The sequence below is a fragment of the Hemicordylus capensis genome, chromosome 1, assembly GCF_027244095.1.
Source record: "Hemicordylus capensis ecotype Gifberg chromosome 1, rHemCap1.1.pri, whole genome shotgun sequence".
Lineage (NCBI taxonomy): Eukaryota > Metazoa > Chordata > Lepidosauria > Squamata > Cordylidae > Hemicordylus > Hemicordylus capensis.
This window is the reverse complement of record NC_069657.1, coordinates 64,851,100-64,861,856: the sequence shown is the minus strand read 5'-3', so window position 1 is coordinate 64,861,856 and position 10,757 is coordinate 64,851,100. Positions and strand designations below refer to the sequence as shown.

Here is a 10,757-nt window from a genome sequence, read left to right as displayed (position 1 = left end):
GATATTTTTGGACTCTTTTTTCAAAGAGCTTGCAGGTGAAGATTTTAAAAGACAGAGCAGGACCTTCTTCCAATAGTTCTGAGCCTTGGCTTGGGACAAGACAAATCTGAAGGTTGGGCAGCTTTCCTCAACAAAAGAAGATATTAATGGTCTTTGCACCAAAACTAGAACTTTATCATGATGAACTCAGAGCTTGGGAAAAAGCAAGAGAATACTGTAACAAACTTCGTACAGAGTTCAGTCTATTAATTGTTTCATGTTAGATATTCTATGTGTTTACCTCAATTGAAAAAAAAAGAATGTTTTTGCTAGTATCAGATCTGCTGTGGAATTGGTATTGTATGTCCATGAATTCTTCCTTTCTCAGCACGTGTTCCTCACTAGAAAAAAAAATACTGTTACCTTTAAGCTTTGTCAAAATTTACATTAAAATACTTGTATGAGGACTGTGACGTTATGTTTTAAAAAAAAGGTGTTAAGTCACAAAATGCGGTAATAAATATTTCATTTTTGATTTTTGTTAGGCCTTTGTGTTTTTAATAATGATTAGGAAAGAATGAGTTTTCTAGAGAGAAGAGATCAAAATTTGTATTTGTTACCAACAATAATCCAGACAAAACACACCCAAAGCAATTAGAGAATAGGTTAAAATGTAAATGTAAAATGAAGTGCTAAAAATGAACAGGTAAAAATTTTGTAATGTTCTCGAATTATTAAGAGATATATGAAATCATTATGTCTAAAAAAATGTATATACGTTTATATAGAAATGGTAAAAGAAAGTGTGTATATTTATATATACCCATATTTACCTGAATTGAAGATGACTCTTAATTTAGTGCTGGACTAGGACTGGGGAGACCCAAGTTCAAATCCCCATCCAGCCATGATACTAGCTGGGTGACTCTGGGCCAGTCACTTCTTTCTCAGCCTAACCTACTTCACAGGGTTGTTGTGAGGAGAAACTCAAGTATGTAGCACACCGCTCCTTGGAGGAAGGGATATAAATGTACAAATCAAATAAATAGATAAATTAAATTTAAGACAATCCTCTTAAAAAGTAAAGGTGAAATACAGGTTATATACATGCATTTACTTGAAAGAAACAGGGCTCTGGATTTAAGACTACCTCCTGATTTCCAATATAAAAAAACTTGAGGAAACCTAGTCTTAGATTTAGGTTGTGTGTGTGTGTGTCAGTGTAAATTAATGCTTTCTGTCCCTAAGCTTTTGTTAGGCAAACAGACAGCTGATTGTAATGTTGAACTTGACTGTGTAACAATTGTAGGGGAGGGGTCCCAATTCAGTGGCAGAACACACATCTTCAGGTAAGGCTGAGATAGATCCTGTCTGAAACTCTGCATAGCTGCTTCCAGTCAGTAGCTGTCTTCTAGGCTAACAAAGCATTGGTACTACAGGATAAACATGGTGCTTCAGAAGAGTTCCAGAATAATGTTTTACTTGTGCTTGCATCCGGGCAGGGAGGGGGCTGGGATTTCAACTATGTTCCTTTCCCTGGAAGTACTCTGTGCTATGCAAAAATATGGCCCTGAGGGCTGCACAACCCTCAGGGTTATATATTTTGGATGGCACATTGTGCTTCTAGGGGAAGGGAATAACCTCCTAGAAGGGGAACATTCTCCACCCCCTGCTGCATGAGTGATGGAACTGAGTTAGCTGATAAGATAAGAACATAAGAACAGCCCTGCTGGATCAGGCCCAAGGCCTATCTAATCCAGCATCCTGTTTTGCACAGTGGCCTACCAGATGCCGCTGGAAGCCACAGGCAGGAGTTGAGGGCGTGACTCTGCAGAAGGTCCAGTGCTTATCCCATTACACTGGTGCTTCATTAGTCTGGATATCAGCCAGCATTGACAATATTGAGCTAGTTGGACCAATAATCTGACTGCATAAGGCACCTTCATATGTTCAGTGAATATGTTAATATTAGAGGTGGTTTAAGAACAGACCCTAATCCCTAATTCTTTTGCTACAAATCACCACCTGAGGGTTGTTGGGTTTTTTTAAATAGTGGTACCCAGGAAATTTGAGATATTAGGTTGTTTTTTATTTTTTTCATAGTATACTAACAACCATCTTAAAAATAAATCACTGTAGACTTAAAATATTTATATCATATGCTATTTCATATATAAATGCTTAATATAAATATTGCAGTACTTAAATGCAAACAATTTCTGTCAAGAGGGTGTTAGGTAGGGGCAGAATTTGGGACCAGGGTGACAAAAGATGTTAATCTTCTTCTACTTAAGAAATCTATTTTTATTGTCCAAGGCGTAAAAAAAAATCCACAAAGAAAAAAATGATGCATTCAAGCTCGCTCTCTCTTTAGGGCTGGTTCATACATGGGCCAAACATTCACAGTATAAGTGGTGTGAATAGTAACAAGTCTCAGGTTTGCACAGATACACATGTATACACACACATTAACCTGTTTCAAACATCATGGGGAATCATGGTTTAATCCTGTTTCTGTGCAATGTCCTCAACCTTTGGACTCACATGCAAAAGGATAACAGTTTTTACTTATTATCCAAGTTTAAAACAAAACTGGCATCCAGACCCAACAAATCCTGACTCCTTTTAATCAGCATTTGAAAACAAGACGGTATGAAAGTAGGATATTATCCAAGTTTCATATCATGACTTGTTTTGAAACTCTGCTTAGAGCAAGCCAGGATTTGGTAGGTTTGGACATCATGATCATGATGGATCCTGGCTTAATTTAAGGGGAGGAAGTGTTTCTAAACTAGGATTAGAAGTAGGAACCTTTCTCCTCTCACAGGCAAAAGGGAGTGCACAAGCCTGAGGTTCAGGAACATTACATGGAACTAGGATTAAACCATAATTCCATGCATCACCTAAACCAGGTATGTAGATTTGATGTGAACTAAGGCCCACATCCATATTGTAATGTATGATGGTAGGAGGGAGGGAAAAGGGGGGACCTACTTATGTATGCTCTCCATCACCCCTCACCCCTCCACACACACACATTTTTCATAATGGACAGACCACTTGAGCGAGGCTTACTATACTTGCATAAGCCTCAGTTTACACACAGGCTGCAGTCCTGAGAACATGGTTAAGGGAGTACATTCTTATTTCCCAGCAAACATGTAGGATTGTACATGTTATACATTCTGGGAGCAGGAGAAATTAGCCAAAAGCTGGCTTCCATACCTGACATGTGTAGAGCACAAATGCTAGGGCTACATGTCTATCATTCATTGCTTAGTGGAGGTAACATCAGGGCTGATGGTTTTTATTTACAGGAGGGGGGAAATATGGTAAGTGGGATCAATCTACATCCCAGTCATGGCAATGACAAAACTTCCATTGAATTTACTGGAACAGGATTGCATTATAAGGAATTAATAAACTGTTCTAGAAATGCCTTTCCCCCCTAATTTCAAGTGCATGGGTGGGGGACTTTCACTTGAAAAAGTAACATGTTAAAGGATGTGAGCTTCAAGCATAATGTTTAGTAGTTCAGTATGCAACAGAATATACTCCACCTGCATCAGAAGGCAGAGTATAAGTAGGCCTATATATTCTGGCCTGCAGTGCTCAGGCAGAGTATTGTAGGAATATCGAATGACATTTTATTTAGGCATTTGTCTGTAATTTGGGGAGAGTGGATTCCACATTTGGTTTTCCCTTTTATCCCAATTTAAACTTCCAGGATTGGGAGTTCTATTATGGAACTCCCAATTTATCATGAAAAAACCGCTTCTGAGCATGGGATTATTTGGGAGGCAGCAATACATCTTCCACTTGTATTTCCCTAAACAAAGCAAAACAAATCTGGAGGCATTTTTTATGACATTCTGCTTGACCTTTGGTATAAAGCATGTCTGGGGGAAGGAAGAGGCAAAGGGCTCAGTTCTCCCTGTTTACTCTCTGCCCCTCCGTGTTTTCCCCTCTTTCGATTATAATCTGTTTGCGTGGCGTTGCTGGAATCCTAGCTGCACTAGGCTGTGAGGGGATTGCGCCAATCTAAGGTTTACTATTTAGTATGGAGGGTTCCGATTTGGGTGTATTTAAGAAATGCTCAGCTGTCAAAAGTGAAAGAAAACGGGAATAGTGTTTTGACAGCGATGTAGTGTTAAAGGAAATTCAGTAGTCTGACTAAAATTGCTTTATGTTCTGGGAAACGAAGGGTAATAGAAAAACACCTCTTGTTTATAGATATGCCCCCCCCCCAAATTTCCATTTCCCTGAACGAGTCGAGGAGGAATCTGTAATCCTGGCAAATCAAACATGTTTGAGAGTGGGCTGCCATTTGTTAGGGAAGGCAAGGGGTGGGAGACAAGACTGGATGTGTGTCATGTGAACAGGCTGGATGTTTGCTGGTCTGTGCGGGCTTCTAATGTCGGAAAGAAAACCTAAAAGGAACTGCTGGTGAAGACGCTTCTCCCCCGGAGTTGTATATGTAGGGACATAGGAAGCTGCCATATACTGAGTCAGACCATTGGTCCATCTAGCTCAGTATTGTCTTCACAGACTGGCAGCCACTTCTCCAAGGTTGCAGGCAGGAATCTCTCTCAGCCCTATCTTGGAGATGCCAGGGAAGGAACTTGGATGTCAACTGTGTCCAAAACCCAAAATACACGTGCTGACCCAGGTGGGGGGGGGCAGCTTCACCTAGAAAGTTCCACCAGATGGGACTTGCATTTTAACCTTTAAGAGTGGCCGCTTCTGTGCAGGTCTGGTATCTGTTTTCACACATCAATGCCTTACTTCCCAGGGAGTAAGTCCCAGGGAAAGCAGTGGCACCTCCTTTCAAGTAAAGATGCAGAAGGGAAGACGTTCTTTGGGGCCTCTCACACGAGCTGTGCCAAATGTCGATGCGTAAGACAATCCACACATTGCTCCAGCCCAATGTACGCATACGCACTGATATAAGTTGCGGTCCAGAAAGTGGGTGGGGTGGGGGAAGAGGCAAAAACAGGAGAAAAAGAGAGACGATCCTAATGTCTTCGAGAAGTGAGAACGTGCTCACACACTGTCCTTCCGGGAGATTATTCGGCAGATTCCTTGGGAAACTGTCGGTCTCTCAAGCCTCCTCCTTTGGTGGCATGTGAGGATGGATGTTAGGTGGACTGAGGGGGGCAGGGCGGGGTTTCCTACTGCATTCAATTAACCAGAACTACGAACAAGGAGCTCTGATTACCAATACAGGTCGTAGCTTTCTCAGATCTCTCGGTTTCTTAACACACGGTACAAACCAATCCTGTACATGTTGGCTCCAGAGTAAACCTCGCAGAATTCAGTGGCTCTTTTTACGAAGTAAGTGGATTTAGAACTGCAGCCCTAGAACTACACAAGCTCTCTTTTATTATTATTATTTTTAAAAGGTTCTGTGGGGTATGTTTACACCACCCCCTGCCTTTCCCCTGGCCAAGTTGTTAAGTAGGAGGAGAAGGGGAAACTCAGGCCCCTTTGAACTGTGAAAGAGGGGGTGGGGGTTACGAAGGCAGATTTTCGTATTAATAGTATGGGAGAAGAGAGACAGAAGGGAACTGGCTCCTCTGGGCAGGGTCCCTGCCACAGTCATGATGGATGACCCAGCTCAGCCTCCTTCCCCCCCCCACCCCGCCCGCACTTCTTCTCTCCTTCTCCGGCTGCTTTAGGAATCAAATAAACAAACACCTCCACCCTCTTTGCAGCCTCGCCATTATGAATCAATTACCTCTCGCCGTATTTTCCTATTTGCTTAAATAAAGCACTCAGAGGATTAAAGCGGTTTTCTTTTTGTATCTTACTTAGGAAATAAATACAAAAGTCCTTGTCGTTGTAATATAATGGTGATGATGATTTCAGGTTGAGGCACTTTGCAAAGAGCTTCGCCCGCTGAGTTATTTGCTGGATGGGAGACGCTGTATATTGTGCAATGGCGCAACTTAAAAGAACGCCTCTCTCGAACTAATGGGTTTTGCATTACACGCAATTACTTAGAGAAAAGCAACGTCGCCCTCGAGTGCAGGCAACCTCGTTATTTAACTCCTTGAGGACAAAGCCACTTGGATGCATTTTCCTCAATAGCTATGAGGTACTGTGGCTGCTGGGGGAGAAAGAGAGGCGGGGAGAGGGAGAGAGAGGAAGAAGAGTTTTTATTTTTTGTAATAATCTAGTGAGTTGAGACAGAGGCAAGCGTGCAAGTTGTGTCTTTCTGTGTATGTTTTCCCACTAGCAGCAGCAGCAGCATTAGAGACACTCAAGGTGTTTCTATGGCTACCTCGTGTATGTGGGAGGGTCAGATGTGGGGGTGCCCAAGAGAAAAGGCAGTTCTTGGGTGATCATTTATCAATGTCACCCACATAATGATTCTCTCTGCAGCCTTCTATTGATGAGGATAATTACATTAGCTCAGAGTGACTGATCAATGAAAACCCACCAAACAAAAACTTCTTTGCTCTTGCTTATAATACAGAGAGAGAGGGAGAGAGAGAGAGATGGGAAGGAGTATAATTTCTCTCTCTCTCTCTCATCCTTTTTCTCTTTCCCAATAAATCTTAGCTAAAATGGAGAAAACCGGGAAATTTCAGCCGATCATGCAACGGTTGTTGTTTGTTTTCTAAAATGACAATTCTGTGAAACCGGTTGGTGTACATAATAATGATCCTTCATTGTTTCTCTGGCCAAGTGTATCCTCCTGTCTGAACACCTCTCGGGATGAGGAGCTTTTACTTCTGAGCCTGTTATTGTTGCCCTACTGCTTGCTTATGTATTTATTTATCTATCTATTTTTTTAATGAAGGGAAGTTGAAGAGATGCAAATCTCCGCAGTTGTCTGTTCGCTTTTGCTTTGTTTTTAATCACTTGCTAGTGCAGCAGCATTACTTTCCTGCTACCTCTCCTTTCTGTTCAGATCCGGTTATGAGTTTACAGATGAATTACGGTTCAGCGGCGGCTGCGTGGGTTTGGGGGCGGGAGGGGGGGTGGATTGCGCGTAGAGAATCAATATTTCTCTCAATGGATTCGAATCTGACTGTTTTTCCTTGTGGCTTGTTAAAGGCGTCAGAAATGTGATTGTGCTGCCTCCTCTACAGCTTGGAAGCCCAGCCACCTGGAAGGAAACGTTGATGCGGGCCGCACATCCAGTTCCTACGCCCAGAAGATGCTTTCAAAAGTCGCACAGTGTCCCAGAGAACAAGAAAGGGAAGGGCATCCGTGCAGCTGGGCTTTCTCCTTGTCCCGAGCCCCATAGCTGCCTGTGGATGTGAAAGGCAACTCGAACTGCTTACGGTGGGGCGGGGTGGGGGGGACGGAAAAGTCAGTGGGTCGCCTACAGAGCAGCCAGCAAGTGTCCCCAGAGCTCCTTAAGTCCCTAAAAAGACTCCATTGGCAGCAGGGCTGTGTTAACAGCTCCTGGAGTAGCCTAGAACGCCAGGTCGTATGCCTATGGGCAACTCCATTGACATCTCGATGCCTTGTCCGACGTGTTGAGACCTTTTGCTTGCTACTGTTGTTCTCCCTTGCAGGCTCGGTGGCTGCAGTAAGTTCTTGCAAGTGGCTGCTGGACTCAGTGGGAGCAGCAGGACGGAAAGAATGAGATGCGGGGGCGGGCGGGGGTGCTAGCTGGCTGGTTTGCTCCTGGGCACAGTTCTGACCCCCTAGGCGCAAGTAGCGGTTCGCCCTGCAAAGGGGAGTCACCCTTCTCTGCAGGAGAGAGACTGCGCTGCAAGGAAGAGCCCCACCTGGAAAGGAATGGAAAGTGGTCCACACTGATGATGGAAGTCCACTTTGGGAATGTGCTTTGCCCTCTGGCCGCACTGTGAGATAGGAGCGAAACGGTACGGCGGAGGTTTCAAGAGAGAGAAGCGTCCTGGAGTTTTAACATTTAAACACCGATCTGGAAAGAGGCTGGTGGAGGGGGAAAGTGTGTGCCCCTCCCCGCCCGCCTCCCTTCTTAGTGCAGGCAGGCCCAACTCCTCTCCTTGCACATTTCATCTGGCGCTGCCAGCTAGACAATGCGCTGCCTCTGCCGACATCGCCGGGTTCTGGGAGGCGTTGGACAAACAACTCCCCCGCCCCAGGCCGACTCCAGCTAATCAGCCTCTTCCCGAGCCCTGCCGGACGGATCTTCCTGCATGCTTACCCACCGACTTCGACGGGCTTCCAAGCAAGCGTGCTTTGGACTGCAGCCTGCGCACCTTCTTCCTTCGGATTGCGCCCTGTAGTCTGTGTGCAGCACCACCAGCCCTGGCTGGTTTGCTGCCTTAAGCCGCAGAGGAAATCCTCTCCCCTGAGGTGCTAAGAGAGAGAGAATAAAGGATTAGTCTAGTACACCTACTAAACACAGGCTTCAAAAGAGAAACCTGAACATTGACATGGAGAAAGGGTGGGAAGAAGAACCTAACCCTAACCCAACTATTTTTTTGGGGGGGGGGGGGAGGGAGCCCGCCTGGTAGCTTTTCCTGCGGCTCTGGTTCCTCGCAGAGCAACATTCCCAAAATCTATGAGCCTTGAATGGACAAATACATGCTATCAATATGGGACATGGGCCAGTGGCAAAAAAGCTTGAATGGGAACTCTGCTGACTGAGGCGTTGGGAGAAACTAACGATGTGCCGCCGTTTTGCCATTACTGGGCGAGAGAGAAAGAGAAAGAGAGAGAGAGAGACCCTTTCTGATTAATAACTAGCAGGGTAATGTTGAGGGCTTTTTCTGCCCGATTGCCTTTTTGAATTAGAGCCGATTTCTTCACACTTCAATAGGGCCTGTCTCCTTTAAAATGACTGACAGATTTCTCTTTCCTTTCTCTCCCTCCCTTTCCCTGAGACTTAATGATGTAAATTTTCTAATTAGTTAAATCACGTTGCTTAAAGGCCTTAATATTTACTGGGCAAAGAAGTGATGATAATTCCTGATCAAATGTCTCGAAATAGCCAGAGAAATAACATTAGGCTTTTGTTGTTGTTGTTTAGTTGGGGAGAGGCGAGGAACTGAGGTGGAGAGTGGATTGAAGGCGGGAGGGGTGTTAAAATAATATACGTAAAACTGAGATTAAACTTAAGCCTGGAGCTTCTCCCCCCTCCTCTAAAAAAACCCCTCGCTTTTATTTTTCAATCAGCTAAGATTTAATTAGGAGCCCCCAGGCCGGACGATCTGATATTTTCTCATTAGTTTCCCATCAGTAATCTTGAGTGTTAGATTGGCTTAAAGGTTGTCAACATTTGACCAATTTTATTTAAGGAAAAGAAATCACGCATTATAGCTCCAGGACCTCAGATCTGAAAATAAATCCTGCTTGTATCAGCGGAACTAACAGGCGAAAAAAATGTTGACAATTTATCGTTGGATTTAATAAGTTGCATAATGTATAGTATACAGGGAAGGGGGAGAGAGGGGAACACATCCACAGGAGGTGCGGCTGATGTGCATTTTGGTGCCTATATCTTTCGCCAGCGGGTGTGAGAAACACCCGACGGAGGCAAGGTTTGGTTGCAAGAACTATAACCCTAGCAGGGATTTGGAAAGAGTCCCCCTCTTTCAGTGCAGGCAAACTGAAGTGTTTTAGTTAGGTTCTTGTGAGCAAGACACAACGTCAGAGCGCCCCCTGCTGGCTAAGCGATCCGAAAGTATTGGTTCTGAAGCATCAGAGTAAACAGAGAGAGAGAGAGAGAGTTTCCCTATATGATATTTCCTGTCTAGGCTGCTAGAAGAAGAAAGAAACCTGCAGGACTCGCTTCCTCACATCACCCAAGGAGTATAATATAAACTATGCAAACTGCAGCACTCGCTGACATCCTGCGTAAATGTACTCGAGGAAGTCCCAATGAAATTAAACGGACAAGTTATTTGTGCCACTAACTTTTGTAACTAGCTTTAAAAAACATGTCCGAATGCGAGCCAAGAAAATGAAAGCAGATTAAATAAACTACCGCATTTAAACATCTAGACAAGTTACATAACGTTTTACATCTTTGAGAAACCTCCGCTTTCAAGTTGAAATTCTGACCTGATGGAACCCACTTCTGGTTCCAATATCAAAGTGGAACAAGGGAAAGCAGGTATAGCTGGCTGTCTCCCAAGTATTTAAGGTGGGACAACCAAGACGCCGTTTCTAGAAGCCAAGGAGTAGCTGAGCTCTGAAAACTGCTTCCGAATTGGTCACCTGAACTCTTGGCCCGAATGCAGGTAGAAGGAAGATGCGTGACGAGCTCCAGAGAATATGTGCCTAGGAAGCAGCGCAGAAGCGAAAAGGCACAGGGGGGAAAGTGACTGCCTCCGGCTGCAATCCAATATGCACCCTCACCTGGAAAGAAGCCCCTCTGAACACAGTGGGGCTTACTTCTGGGTAAAGGTGTGCAGACTTGTACGGTTAAGTTCATCTCTTTCATTATCAATCACTAATGCACATGCAGATTCCTTGCAAAAAGATAGGAAGCAATCCCAAACACAATCTGTTTTAGGAAACGAAAACAGGTTACCCTTCCTAGGGAGAGAGATAAGAAAGGTAGACTGCACTCCTAAATAAACCTAATAGGGAGTAAATCCAATTAAAGTAAATGAAAACCCTGCTTAAGCGAACATGTTTATAACTGCTCTATAAAAGCAGAATTCCTAAGACAATATTCCATCCACCACCATCCTAGGTGCTGATCAGGCTGACCTAACAGCAGACTAGATACCTGCTGGAACCCAGGAGCTACATTATCCCGACTCACGCAGTGGGGGAGTCTCTTTGCCAGTTTTTATTTCAATATCAGAAACTAGTATTTTGTACGA

At 44.1% G+C, this 10,757-nt stretch overlaps 1 protein-coding gene across 5 annotated transcripts in view; it reads left to right on the top strand.

Annotated features, from left to right (window-relative positions):
• Positions 1-514, top strand: part of MEIS2 (Meis homeobox 2) — a 360,641-nt gene extending 360,127 nt beyond the window's left edge. For all 5 annotated transcript variants that reach the window (XM_053285506.1, XM_053285433.1, XM_053285587.1 and 2 more), the window contains one exon: positions 1-514. This exon is cut by the window's left edge and continues 905 nt beyond it. The gene's annotated coding sequence lies outside the window, so the exon portion shown is untranslated.
• Positions 515-10,757: the final 10,243 nt, after the last annotated feature.